This window comes from Pinus tabuliformis, chromosome J (assembly GCF_031772625.1).
Source record: "Pinus tabuliformis cultivar Carrire ecotype Pingquan chromosome J, CPIR1, whole genome shotgun sequence".
Classification (NCBI taxonomy): Eukaryota; Viridiplantae; Streptophyta; class Pinopsida; order Pinales; family Pinaceae; genus Pinus; species Pinus tabuliformis.
In genome coordinates this window covers 1,254,641,967-1,254,656,010 of record NC_142295.1, presented here as the reverse complement: position 1 = coordinate 1,254,656,010, position 14,044 = coordinate 1,254,641,967, and positions in this window count along the sequence as shown.

Below are 14,044 nucleotides of genomic sequence, written 5' to 3'. Positions count from 1 at the left end.
ACACCTTGAAATAAAAAAGTGTTGGTGCCGGAATAACGTCTTTTTTTTCATGGTACATTTTCAACATTTTTTAATAATGAAGTTAAAACTAAAATATCATGACTCTGAAAAACTTTAAATTTCCAACAATTTTCAAGCATGATATTAACGATAAAATATCACCTCTTTGAAAAGCCTTAAACTTCCAACAATTTTTAAGGATAACATTAAATTTAAAATATCACTTCTTTGAAAAACCTTAAAATTTCAAAAAAATTCATCCATGGTGCTAAGAAAAAATATTTATAATTGTTTTCAACCATAACATTAAAGATAAAATATCACGACTTCGAAAAATATTAAAATCTTGACAATTTTTCAACCATGGAATTAAAACCAAAGATTATTACTACAAAACAATCTTAAATTTTCAAAATATTTCAAGCATGACATTATGGAAAAAAATTATGACTAAAAAATCTTTTAAAATGAACACTTGAATGAAAGAGTTATTATACCAAGAGTAATTTTTTTTTAAATGCTAAATGTATCACGATTTTAAAATCTTAGCCTAAGAAAACTTGATACATTGCAAAAAAAAAAAAAAAAAAAAAAAACAACTATCAAATTGACCTGCAGTGTAGGTAAACTCAACCCATTGTAATGAAAACTTAAAGACCAACCATGAAATTAACACATTGTGGGGCAAACTCGATCCATTATAACGAAAAAGTTAAAATCAACTATCAAATTGCACATAATGGGATTAGGTTGCTAGACAATCATCGACCCAGACTCTCTCTCTCTCTCTCTCTCTCTATATATATATATATATATATATGAAAGATACATAAGAAAACAAAAATTCAAATATTGAAAAAAATAAAATAAATAATAACAGGTAATAAAACATGACAAAAAAAAAATCAAATATAAAAAATATATAGTAATAACATAAAAAAAAAAAGAAAAAACTAAAAATGTAAAAAAAAAAAAATTAACCATACCACGTAAAATTTAAAAAAGAAAAAAAACAAAGAGTAAAATAAAATAAAAACTAAATAAAAAATAAAAAATTAAAAAATTAAAAAAAAAAATAAAAAAAAATTACAAAGATAAAATACAATATTAAAAAAAAAAAAAAAAAAAAAACTAACTCGGCTAGCCTGCGGCCCAACCAAATGGGTGGCAAGGGGACGATGCATGACAAAAAATAAATTAAATTTCATTAAAAAAAAATCATAATTAACTCGTAAAAATGAAAATTTGAAATAAATAAAACAATATATATATATATATATATATATATATATATATATAATAAAAACAAACAAACGAACATTTTTTTGAGTTAAAAATATAAATAAAAAATAAAAAACATCATTTAAAAAAAGGTTAAATAATTACGAATATATATATATATATATATATATATATATATATATATATATATATATATATATATATTAAATTACAAAAATTTAAAACAAAATTTCTAAAAAAAAAAAAAAAAAACATAAAATAATAATAATAATAATACCCGGATGCGGGTGCCACGCAGGAGAAGGACGGCGCGCCACCTGGTAAGCATGGGCGGCCTCAAGCTTGAACGGGTCATTAACTGCCCTCCGCCGCCCTGGATGGCAAGCGTGAGAGCAGAGGCGCGAGAGGACGGCAATTCATTGCCGGGTCTGAGCTCCATTAACTGTTTCAGAGGGGAGTTATGGCATACCAGGATCGAGGCAAACCAGAGCAGCATAAGTATGTTAAGAATTGGGAATGTTATGCATCGGATCAAGTTCGAATTGTGGAATTGGGTTTCTGGGCGTCAGGTCTCAGAGCACAGGCTCAAGAACTCCCTTTGGCAATTGGAGGTGGATACAGGGCAGCAAGAGTGGGTGAAGGCGGTTTCACACCCTCCTTATCCTTCTCCCCTGCTCTGTTGCGCTCATCGGACATCAAGGAAAGCATGGTGCCGCCAAGACAGAGGCTCATTAGCCGTCGAGGCACGGGAAGAGGTGGAACTTCACGCCCCTCGGTTGCCAATCCACCTTCAAATTGCTGCCATTGTCTGTGCCACCAGGTGGCTGAAGCAAACCCCATTCAGTCGCAGCAATTCATGGACGCCAGGACTCCGGATTCGAGCGCTGCCCCGCTACCTGCGTTTGGTACAGCGGTATTCTCCTTCAGCAGCGCCCAAGGCAATTCTAACATTAAAGCTCATGTCTCGGTCCTATTCTTGGAGGAACCGAAAGATGAGGTTGGGGAGCAACCCAGCGCCCAAATTCATCTTGCTGAGAGCTCCAGGGCGGCTGAGGAAAAGGCAGAGGCACAACCTCAGCCAGGGGTCGTTCCACCACCGTCTCAACCAACGTCCGCTTCAGGCAAGGCCAAGGTTGATTGGGGACCTCCCCCGGAAGGCGAGTACTGGGTTTATCCGGATGATTCGGATGAATAGGCGCCGACTCAACCAAGCTCCTGCCCTCAAACAATGCTCAGGTTTTTTTGTGAATTGTCACTCTTATCACAATTGCTCAATGTATGTCGTGAAGGTCTCTGTTTGGCTTGATAATTATGTAGTTCTGTGCTTGACCATGCCCTCGCGAGGGATTTTGATGAAAAACTTCCTTTTCTCTCTCTTGCCCCTGCGTGGGATAGATAATTTTGCTTTTTCTGGTCTCCAAAGCTCTACAGCCCCTGCGTGGGTTACCAGTCTCAGTCATGGTGCCCTTGCATGGGTATTTGGTCTCAATGGTGTTGCCCCTGCGTGGGCGTTCAGTATCGATGAGGATGCCCCTGCGCGGGTAGTTTTTTGTGAGCACTATCAATCCAGAGTGCCATCCCTGGCCTCTGGCGACATGTACTCCTGGCTGTAACTGTTCTCTCCTGTTAATGTAAATAATAGAAATAACATAGTTTTAACGATAAAATAATAATAATAATAATAATAATAATTAAAAGAAATTATAAAATGTTAAAAAACATTAACTATACCATGAAAAAAAGGGTAAAATAAAAGTAAAATAAAATACAACTCAAAAAAAGAAAATCCCTGGTCACCTCGAGGTCGATTAACCAGACAGGGGTGGCAATGAGATGATTCATGACAAAAAATAAAGTAAATTTCATAAAATATATGAAAAAATAAAAATAAAAGAACCAAAAAAAAAAACATAAAACATAAAAAGAAAGAATCATAATTAACTTATAAAAATGAAAAATTTAAATAAAAAATAAATTAATTAATATATATATATATATATATATATATATATATATAAAATTTAAAAATAAAAAATAAAAATGTGATTTAAAAAAGGTTAAATAATTACCAATAAATTAATTAAAAACAAAAACAAAAACAACAATTAAAAAAATAAATTTAAACAAACTAGATTATAAAATTCAAATTAAATATATATATATATATATATATATATATATAAATTAAAAAAAAAAAAAATTAATTAAATTTAATATATATATATATATAGATAAAATTAAATTTAAAAATAAAAATAAAATAAAAAACCATTATAAAAAATAAAAATAAAAACAATTAGACAAAAACCGGTCCCACCTCTCCCCCACCTCCCGGCGCTCCCCTTTTTCCCGACCCTCCTTTCCCTTGCCCCCTTAACTATGTTTTGATTTTATTTTTTTTTAATTGCTTTTGTTTATTTTTTCTTTTTTAATGTTTTTTAATTTGTTTTTAATATTTTTTTAATTTTTATATAAATATATATATATGTTTTGATTTTTTTTATAATTTTTAATTTCTAATTGTTTTCAATTTTTTTTTTAATATATATATATATATATTCTTTTAATTTTCTTTTATTTTATTTTGTATTTTGGATTTTGTTTATTTCAATTATTTAATTTAAATACTTTTTAAATTTTAATTTTAATTGATTTTATTTTTAATTTTATTTTTTTTTCTCAAATTTTTTAATTTTTTGGTAATTATTTTAAGTGTTTTTTTCTAATGAGGTTTTTATTTTTTATGTTTTTTTTTTTTTTACTTAAAAAATTGTTTTTAGATTTTTTTTTATTTAATTTGTTTTTTTTGTTAAATTATATATTATTTTTGAAATTTTTTCATTTTTTTATTTACTTTTTGTTTTTATCCGATAATTTTTTATTCAATTTTTTTATTATTACGAGTTAATTTTGGTTTTTTTTTCTTTTTTTTTAAGATTTTTATAGGTTTTTTGTTTTCATATATATATATATATATCTATATATATATATATAGTATTTGAATTTTTTTTGTCATTTTTTCCTAAACATGAAAATCACCAATATTTAAAAAAAAAAAGTTATCCACAATTAATTCATGAGAAAAATTAAAATGTAAAAATTAAGTCCTTTAAACAAAAAGGGTTGATGCTCATAAACACTTTTCAAAATCAAGATGAAAATCATTAACAAAAGAAAAAAAATTGTTCCCACTTGATACATAAAAAATTTTAAAGTGTCAAAAATAAGCCCTCTAAAAAAATGTGTTGATGTTGCATCAACACTTTTCAAAATCAGCATGAAAATCACTAACATTTTAAAAAATTGTTCATACTTGATACATAAAAAAATTTAAAGTGGCAAAAATATGCTCCAAAAAAAAAGGTGTATTCTGAATCACCATTTTTCAAAATCGAGTGATTTTTTGCTACCTCAAAAAAACGGGTACTAGGTCATTTTCTCATTTGATCAGTAACTATGTTCATTGTCTAAGGCATATTTCAACCTATGACGGAGACCGAATTTCGGATCCCTCTTGAGGCCAATTTTTTAAGACAAATATTGAGCTTCTAAGGCATCTTTTTAGCTTGTCTTCTGAGTTTTTCTTAGCCCCTTCTAAAGGAAAAAATCAACCTGTTTTGAGGCCCTTCCTAATGTTATTTCGGGACATCCGGAGGTAGCATTAAGGCCACACCTTATGCATTTTTAAGGAAAAGATAAAGCTTTATTCAATGACATTTTATAGTAGACTACATCGAGTTCCTGAGGCATAATATCTAAATTTTATTGAAGGCTTTCTTGAAGCAAAACCGAGCTTGTTAAGGTTTGTCCAAGGAAAATTTTGATGTTGGTTTTTTAGGCTAATAATGACATTATTTGAAGGAAATTATGCACTATATTAATCATAGTAAATATTTTTGGAAGCCTAAAAATATTGGGGTCTATTAAGGCCATCCATAAGAGGTCAAATTTCCTTTATGATATCGCAGACAAGGAGGATAAGTAGGGTTTTTTAAGGCCTATGTTGGCCATAGTTAAAGTTGCATTTGTAAGGGTCATTTAAGGTCTATTTGAAGGCAAGAAGAATTAGGTTATACAACAGCTAGAGACCTTATTTATGAGGCAAAGTCTAAGGCTGATAGACACTGGAATAAATCTCAGAAAAATGTGAGTTTAGAAGTTGATACTCCTGAGCATCAAAGATCGAGTCATATATGCATCAGACCCCTCTACATAGAACGTGTAAGGAGTCAATTCATGTGAATCATTGTGTGTGGAATTATAAAGTGATTGGATAGAGTACAATTAGAACTTAATATATTCACATGTGCATCAAATGAGCTAATGGGATCAAACACTATGTGAATGTCATGTATTTACTGAGAACATCATCATTATAGTTTTCTATGTTGATCCAGTGACAAAGAATTATGATCAACGTCAACAGAGTATTGTTGTTTCTAATGTTTTGTATTGTTAGCTAATAATTGACTTGGTATGCCAAGTCTAGTATTATTAGACAATGTTTGCATTACATTGAATGAAACTTCTAGAGTTGTATATTTGTAGCCCTTGAGTATGTTGCTAAGGATGATAAGAAATTAAAGCAAGTTCTTGGTGCTAATACATGTATGAGAAAGAATCAATTGATGCATGATTGTATGTTGGCAAGGTTTAATACTTTGAGCATATTGCAAATATTATCATTATAAGAAAAGGTGGATTGTTTATATGCCTGGAGCTGCTACTTAGGTTTGTTGACTAAAGCTACTAAAGACTTCATATATGAAACCACAACTCTAGGAAGAGAATAAAATATAAATAATTCAATCCATAGATGGAATAGACCATAAAAATAACAAATTTGGAGGTGCATCACCATGTACTTTGAAGAAATTCAAGTCTTATATCATTGATCTTATACATAGCACACGAAATGTCCCTTAGGTGAAACCATGTAAATAAAATCATTTGCTACATCATATAAGTAGTTTGTTGTTACTATTACCCCTCCATGGATGAAATTGTTTGCTATATATTGCTAAGGCATATTCAAAATTGACCACAATACTTACATTGTATATTTTGACTTGCCCTCTTATGCATTTATCAAATTCCACATTGTGTAAGAAATTGTTGATGTCATACTTCATACAGAGTGAGAAGACCAATAATCCTCCAGCAAAGCTTATATCTTGTTACATGCAAATTTTCCTCTAAATTAGCACATTATTATGAAATTATAAGGTCAAATTTCCTATCATAGATCTCAAAACTAATCTAGAATTTTAATCTCAAAATTATGTCATAATGTCATTATGATACCTTTAAACACTTATTGGTATTATTGTTATTGCATGGCGAAAGAGAGTAAACATCAAATAGTTTATACAACGCATCTTATAAAGACTTTGCAAGAGAAAAAGAATGCCCTTTCTCGTCAAATCTTTGCCAAAGTTGGGGTTGACAACGCAACTCTTCTTCAAGCCACCGAGAGGTTCATTCAAATATGGTCCAAGGTAAGGCATTCTCTTATCTATTCCTGGAACATTTTGTCTCAAGTCAAGAAAAATAATCTAAACTTTTCTTCTTCTTCTTCTTCTTCTTCTTCTTCTTTTTCAGTTGCTACCTATTTTATTTTCTTAAATATTTATTTTTAACATTCGCATTTATATATTTGGTATTTTATGAAAATTAAGTATGAGGATGCATCTCAATAGTGAAAAATTGTAGGAATTCATGATTATCTATTTGATTTTATAAACATTCATGTATAACATATATATTTCTGGGTTTATTTATTCAAAGATTAACTTCATCTTCTACACATGTATCAGTTCATTATTCCTTCTAATTTCATTTGTATTTATGTACTAAATGATTTAGTAAAAAGGGGCAGAAAAATGGACAAAATGAAATAGAATGATCCTTGTAAACATAGTCAGAAGCTATGGAATATGATGGTTCACTACAAAACGTAAACAAAAGAGAGAACATGATGGAATGAAAATGCAATTATTATGAGTGATGAGGAAGAGAGTGTGCGTGGAGAGGACGAATGCAGTTATGATGATAAAGAATTGGAAACCAAACATAACATTAATGTTAAGTCTACCATTTCCTAGTGTCTCGGTGTATTCAGATCAATCTCTTCATCCTTGGAAAAATAAGAACTCTCATAGGGAATCGAAAGGGCACTTTGACACATAGAATGATTGTTGTTGAATATTGATATCCTTGCTTGTTGCAATTTTATGCAGTGGAAACATTATCCCTTGTCCTGCAAATGAAAAAAAAATTCCAAATCCAGATCCCTATATTTATTATGCATGAAGCTATGGTGATTACTATATTGATATTAAATTTGTTGATTCACAATTGTGAAATATAATTATGATTTTTTTTGTATATAATTTTTGTTGAACATAGTTACTTATCAAATGAGAAAATTACCTAGTACCTGGTTTTTTCAGGGAGCAAAAAATCACCCGATTTTAAAAAGTGGCGATTCAGAATACACCTTTATTTTTTGCACTTCAAATTTTCCTATGTATCAAGTATGAACAATTTTTTTTAGATATTAGTGATTTTTATGCTGATTTTGAAAAGTGTTGATGTAGCATCAACCTCTTTTTTTTAGAAGGTTGATTTTTTACACTTTAAATTTTCTAATGTCTTCTTCTTCCCATAAGATTTTTTTTTAAGTGTATTTATGTATTTGTGTGTTTTAATTTTTCTTTTCATTTTTTTTGTAATGAAATCTTAGTTTTTTCACGTAGTTAAAAAATTAAAAAAATGGTCAATATTTTAAAGTTAGTATTTTCTATAGGTTTATGTAGTGTTAATTAATATTTCAATGGAAATCAAATAATTGTCACTAAAAAACAATAATTTTAAACATTTGACCAAAAAAACATTTTCAATAATATAATGAAAAAGTACACATTTTCAAACTTTTTGTCAAAACTGACATGTGAAATAAATGATTTTTATGGGAAATCCTAACAAAAAAACTTTAAAAAATAGCATTTTTATGAATTTTATGTTAACAAATAATAGTAATCACAGGTTTTTTACAAACAAACAAAAAAAAATGATTCACATAAAAATTAAAGTGAAAATCAGATAATAGAAGTATTGAATATATAACAACAATAATCAAATGCCCATTCTTCTCATAAATCTCAAAGTCAAAACATTACAAGTAAAACTAATAAAGATCTCTCAAAATTGAGCTTGATTTGCAATCATAACTTAAATGTCATCAACAATGTCATATAATCCATGTTCATCGTCTTCTTAAACTTCATTATTTTCTTTTTCCACAATATTTTCTACTTGAGTTTCCTCATTTTCCTCTTCTAATGAGTCTTTTATGTCTGCAAATCGCCCAAAGTGTCATTTCCCAATAATTCCATATAATGGTGGTTGACGTTCCTTTGCCTTTTATGCCACACATGATTCATAAAAATATCCTTTCCTCAAACCAACTTCTTGCATTTCATCTAGAAGAAATTGAAGAGCATTAATTCTTTGTTTAATAAAATTGCATTGTAGTGGGTCTCTTTCAATTGCAATGCAATTTCTTCTTTTTTGTAGGCAACATGCTAGTGTTGTACCTAATCATCAAGCACAAAAACAATAAGTAAATTAGTATAAACACATTATATATATATATATAATAAAACTTATCTGAAGCTGAAAATAAATCCAAAACCCAATCTCCTTCATTTGAACATAAATCTATAAGATAGTTAATCAATGTTTGCGGTTTTTTATAAATGTTAACTATCTCTCCTTTTGCATCTTTATCCTCATATGTTAACTTTTTTACGACAACATCATGAACTAGTACTTGGCTATGACTCTTTCCATCTACTTGGTTCAGAATAATAGACTTATAGCTATCATATTTTGCCCAACATTCAACATGGATGAACTCACAATCACTTGTAATTGAAGCTTGTTAATAACATTGCAAATTGTGTGTCTAAATGAAATGTCACAAATCTCCAATGTGGTGATGTTGTGACTTCTTGAAAGCCCGTAACCACTTTATTAAAAGCTTGATAAGTGTAAGGCTCACTATCATATCCAATGTCTGGGAAACTGAAACCATGAGGAATGTCTACAATAACCAGGGCATATTCCCTTTTAGGTATGATATATGCAATGTCTTCATAGTCACCTTGTATTATTTGATATTTGATAGTGTTTAGGCCATTCCAAATGAAATGAGTAAGATTAGGATCAAGTTCAACATTCCTAAGACGTTGCTTTCTCACCCTTTCCAACTTAATTTTTTCAATGAAGCTTTTGAAAGTATTTGGTACTCCATTCATATCCTTCTTCGACATATTTAATGAAATAAACAGATATAAGTATAAGTACTAAAATAAAATAAAAATTATATGAATAAAATGAATGTAAAAATAAACATACCTTTTTGAATGCAAGATTAAAATGTCTAAGTGTTGTTGTAGAACTTGATTCTGGGTAGTTGAATACAACATCATTCCAACTCTCTTCATTCAAAATTTTAACCATATGTTCTTCTATTTTCATATAAATCTTATGAATAAATAAATAAAGTAAAAATTGTTAATATAGTGATATGTATAACAAATAATACCAACAACAATATGTGATATTTAAAAGAAAATTATGATCCATGAAAAAATAAAAATAATTCAACAAACTTACTTTTGAAATTCTGAGCACATTTCCTCCAATGAAAATTCACCTCACTTCACACGACATAATATTGATTGGACTAGTTTGTCATCCTTCACTCCTTGCAATGTTCTCCAAGGTGTGATAGTCATATAATCTGGAAGTTTCTTCATTTTAGGACTTATCTTACTATTGGTACATATTATGGGTTTAGACGTTTTAACCTTCTATTTTTTTATGGGAATATTCTCCCACATGTCGAAAATGTCATCAATCAATTGCCATATCTCCCCTGTTCTAAATGCCACCTGGAAAATGTTATTTATGCCTCTGAATGGTTCAAAATTTATTTTTCTACCTTTTGATTTGATTATATCCTCAATTTGATAACCTGTTTCCATACAACATTCCTTCTGAAAGCTTAAATTGACCTTTGTTTTATCCCCACCACATTTTTCCACAAACGCATTATGAATAAATCTGACCCTTTGGATGAAAGTCATAGATATTCTATACTCATTATCTGCATTATGATCCCATGGAAATAACTTTGCCTTTGTTTCTGTTAAACCAGCATAAATGATGCATTTCACTGTTTCAAAAAGGTAGTTTCCAGGATATTCCTTGACCAAGTGTCTTTTGGCCTCCGCTGAATGGTTCCCTCCAATTACATAATATATGTAGTCAAAACATCGTATCCTATAAAATTCTTCCTTGTTGGGAACTTGATTTGGATCAACAAGAGCCACATAATCCACCACATGTGCATATTGATTGTACCTGAACAATGTTTTAAAATTATGGACATGTAGGTGATGTGCCTTTCTAATTTGATATTGAGATTGTCCTTCATATTACCTATAGAATTCAGTGACATTAATATCAAATGTTTTGCCACCATTAATTAAATTATTTTTCCTCAAGTGATTCTGAATGGCATTTTGTTTTGTTTTCATAATGCCATCCTCTAAATCAACACCTGGAGTTATGATTTCTTTGCTGTCTTTAGAACTTTCACTTTATTCTTCATTGTTGCTTATGATTTTAATAGATTCGTCAATTTTTTATTTCTTCTTCTTCCTAGTTAACATATATTCCTCTACATAAATAATCCCCTCATCATCATGTCGAAGAGAGACATCCATGGACATTTTTCTTTTCAGTGTTTTATTTCTTTTCTCCTTTTCAACAATAGTTCTAACTTCCTCCTCACTAATGGAAACATATTTTTGAGATTCAGCTTCAGCTACAACTGCCACATTTTCAAAAGAAACATGTTTACCTTTGTTAGATTGACCCACTGCATGGATTCTTTGTTGATCTCCTATATGTACCATTGCAGTGTCATGGATTTTTTTATCTTTGCTTCATTCCCTTTTCTTGTTCTGACTCTATATGGAAACTGTTGATCACATTCTTAATATTTGGCTCTATATAATAAATACCCTCCAACATCATTGAAAGACTCTAAGCAAAATCCTATCAAAGAAAATACAATATGTCAATGATCAATCATTTATAAAAAATTTAATGATCCTTACAATAATACATAACACATAAATATAAATAAACATACTTACAATGTTATTTGAAATGTTGGATGAGATTTCTTCACACAATGGTGTAGATTCTTCATCTGTGTCATACTTGACCTTTGAGAGACGATATCTAACATTTTCATGTGACTTGGGCAATTTTGCAAGAACATAAACAGTGTTTAAATTCGACACCAAACATATCTTTCGTACTCTGCCTATCACCTCATACGGTACACCCATGTAAATCATACCACAATATAGATAGAGATGTGTACTATCACCATATTCAACATCTTTAATATGCCAAGTAGAATTTGTTTTATTTATTTCTCGTGAATTCACCCATTCAGAAATAATCTTTGGTGTACTTTATAGGCTAGTTGGTCGAATTTTATGATGTTTCTCAATTTGGGTATGTTCGACATTCTTCATAGCGTGTCCACTTGCAACTTTAGATGATGGAATTATTGTCCTTGTTCAATAAATTATATTAATGTTTTATAATTAAAATTATTATTTTTTTTGTTTATATTTAATATTAAAAAATAAAATAAAAAATAAAAAATTGCCATTTGGCTGCTAGCCGGGGGCCTGGGCGAGCGAAGGGGGGCTGCACGCAGCCCCCCTTCACCCACCCGAGCCCCCGGCTAGTGGAAAAAGGGTTGCAGACCATGCAACCCCCTCCACCTGTTTGGGACCCCAGCCAACGGCCAAAGGGTCGCAAGCTGTGTAGCCCCCTCCACCTGCCCGAACCCCCGACCAACGGCCAAAGGGAGCAATACTTTTTTTCTTCTCGATATTTAATAAAAAAACAAATTAATTTAAATTAAATAAATAATATTTTTATTTTATTTTTTTAAATGTTTTTTAATAATTAAAAAAAATAACAACTAAATTTATTTTAAAAAAAGACAAAAACAAAATTCTAAATAATTTTTTTAAAATAAATTTAAATTAAAAAATTAAAACAAAAAATTTAAAAATAACAAATATATAACAAAAACTATAAATAGATTTATTTTTTTCTAATTGAACAATTTTTTTTCTCCATGCAAGAATTTTAATGCTCCCAAACGAAATTAAAAAAATAAATAAAGAAAAATAGAAAGTAACATGCATTTTTTATTTCAAAAGCCTAAAAATTAAAAGATTCTTAATTTTTCTCCTAAAAATCCTACAAGTTTGAGTTTTTTCTTCTTCTTTTGGTCCTTATAAAAATATTAAAAAAGAGTTTTCTTATGTGGTTATTCCCGTAAAACCACAAAATTTCCCCAAATTCATCTATAACTAGTCGAAATAGAAAAAAACTAACCTTTAAAATACGTAAAACTCTTGTTGAATGTGTTATCTATGACAATGCAACTCCTCCGCAAAATTATGTTCCAAACTTTTTAACAAGACCCATAAGACTTGATGTGACGTGATGAATAGAAACAATGAATTTTATTTTATAGCGATTATTGTGGGATTGATTTAACGTTTCTTGAATGTGAGATTAAACTTTAAATTAAAAAAGAAGAAGAAGAAGAAGTATAGTTAATATTATTGCTTTAGATTAGTTTTCATTCAGTGTGGGATAAAAATAAAATATTAAGTATAAAAATTAATTTAGTTACATAGTCAATATTAAACAATTTAAATAGAAAAAATATTATGGGCTTCTGTCAATATTTTGAATAGCAACTAGGGTGAAATTTTTCAAAACCAAAAGTTTAATAATATGTTTTCAAGTAAATTATAGAAGAAAAGTTTTTAGGGAAATATTTCAAAACGAAATTTTTGAAGGGCAAGTTTTTAGCAAAAGTTTTTGGTAGGGAACTTTGGAGGGAAAATTTTCCACGAAAAAATTTGGGGGGAAAACTTTAGAGGGAAATTTTCGATCTCTAAGCTATAAATTGTCATTGGGAGAGAATGCATTTATATCATTTGGCATATTATGGTTGAAGGTCATGGATTCTTTTGATAGTGAAGTTTTTCTTTCTTTAACATCAACATCTTCTTCATGCAACAACTCTATTCATTTTGATGAATGTAACAAGCATTCTTTCACTATGAATAGAGAGACAAATTTTCCACTTGGTCTTAATCCTAAGGATGATGACAGTAGCATTGATGAAAGGCAACAAAAATGATTTCTTGTGAATAGAGAGTCAATGTTTCCACTTCCTCTTAATCCTAAGGAGTATGAGAGCACCACTAATGAAGGGGGGATGAAGAATTTCAGAGTCAAAGTTTCCATGTAGTCCTAATCCTAAGGATTATGAGAGCACCACTGATGAAGAGGGTGATGAATAATTTCTAGAGTCAAAGTTTCCACTTCCTCATAATCATAAGGATTTGAGAGCACCACTGATAAAGGGGGATGAAGAATTTGCAAAGTCAAAGTTTCCACATAGTCCTAATCCTAAGTATTATGAGAGCACCACTGATGAAGGGGGGATGAAGAATTCTCAAAGTCAAAGTTTCCACTTCCTCCTAATTCTAAGGATTATGAGAGCACCACTGATGAAGGGGGGATGAAGAATTTGTAAAGTCAAAGTTTCCACATAGTCCCAATCCTAAGGATTATGAGAGCACCACTGATGAAGGGGGGAATGAAGAATTTGCAGAGT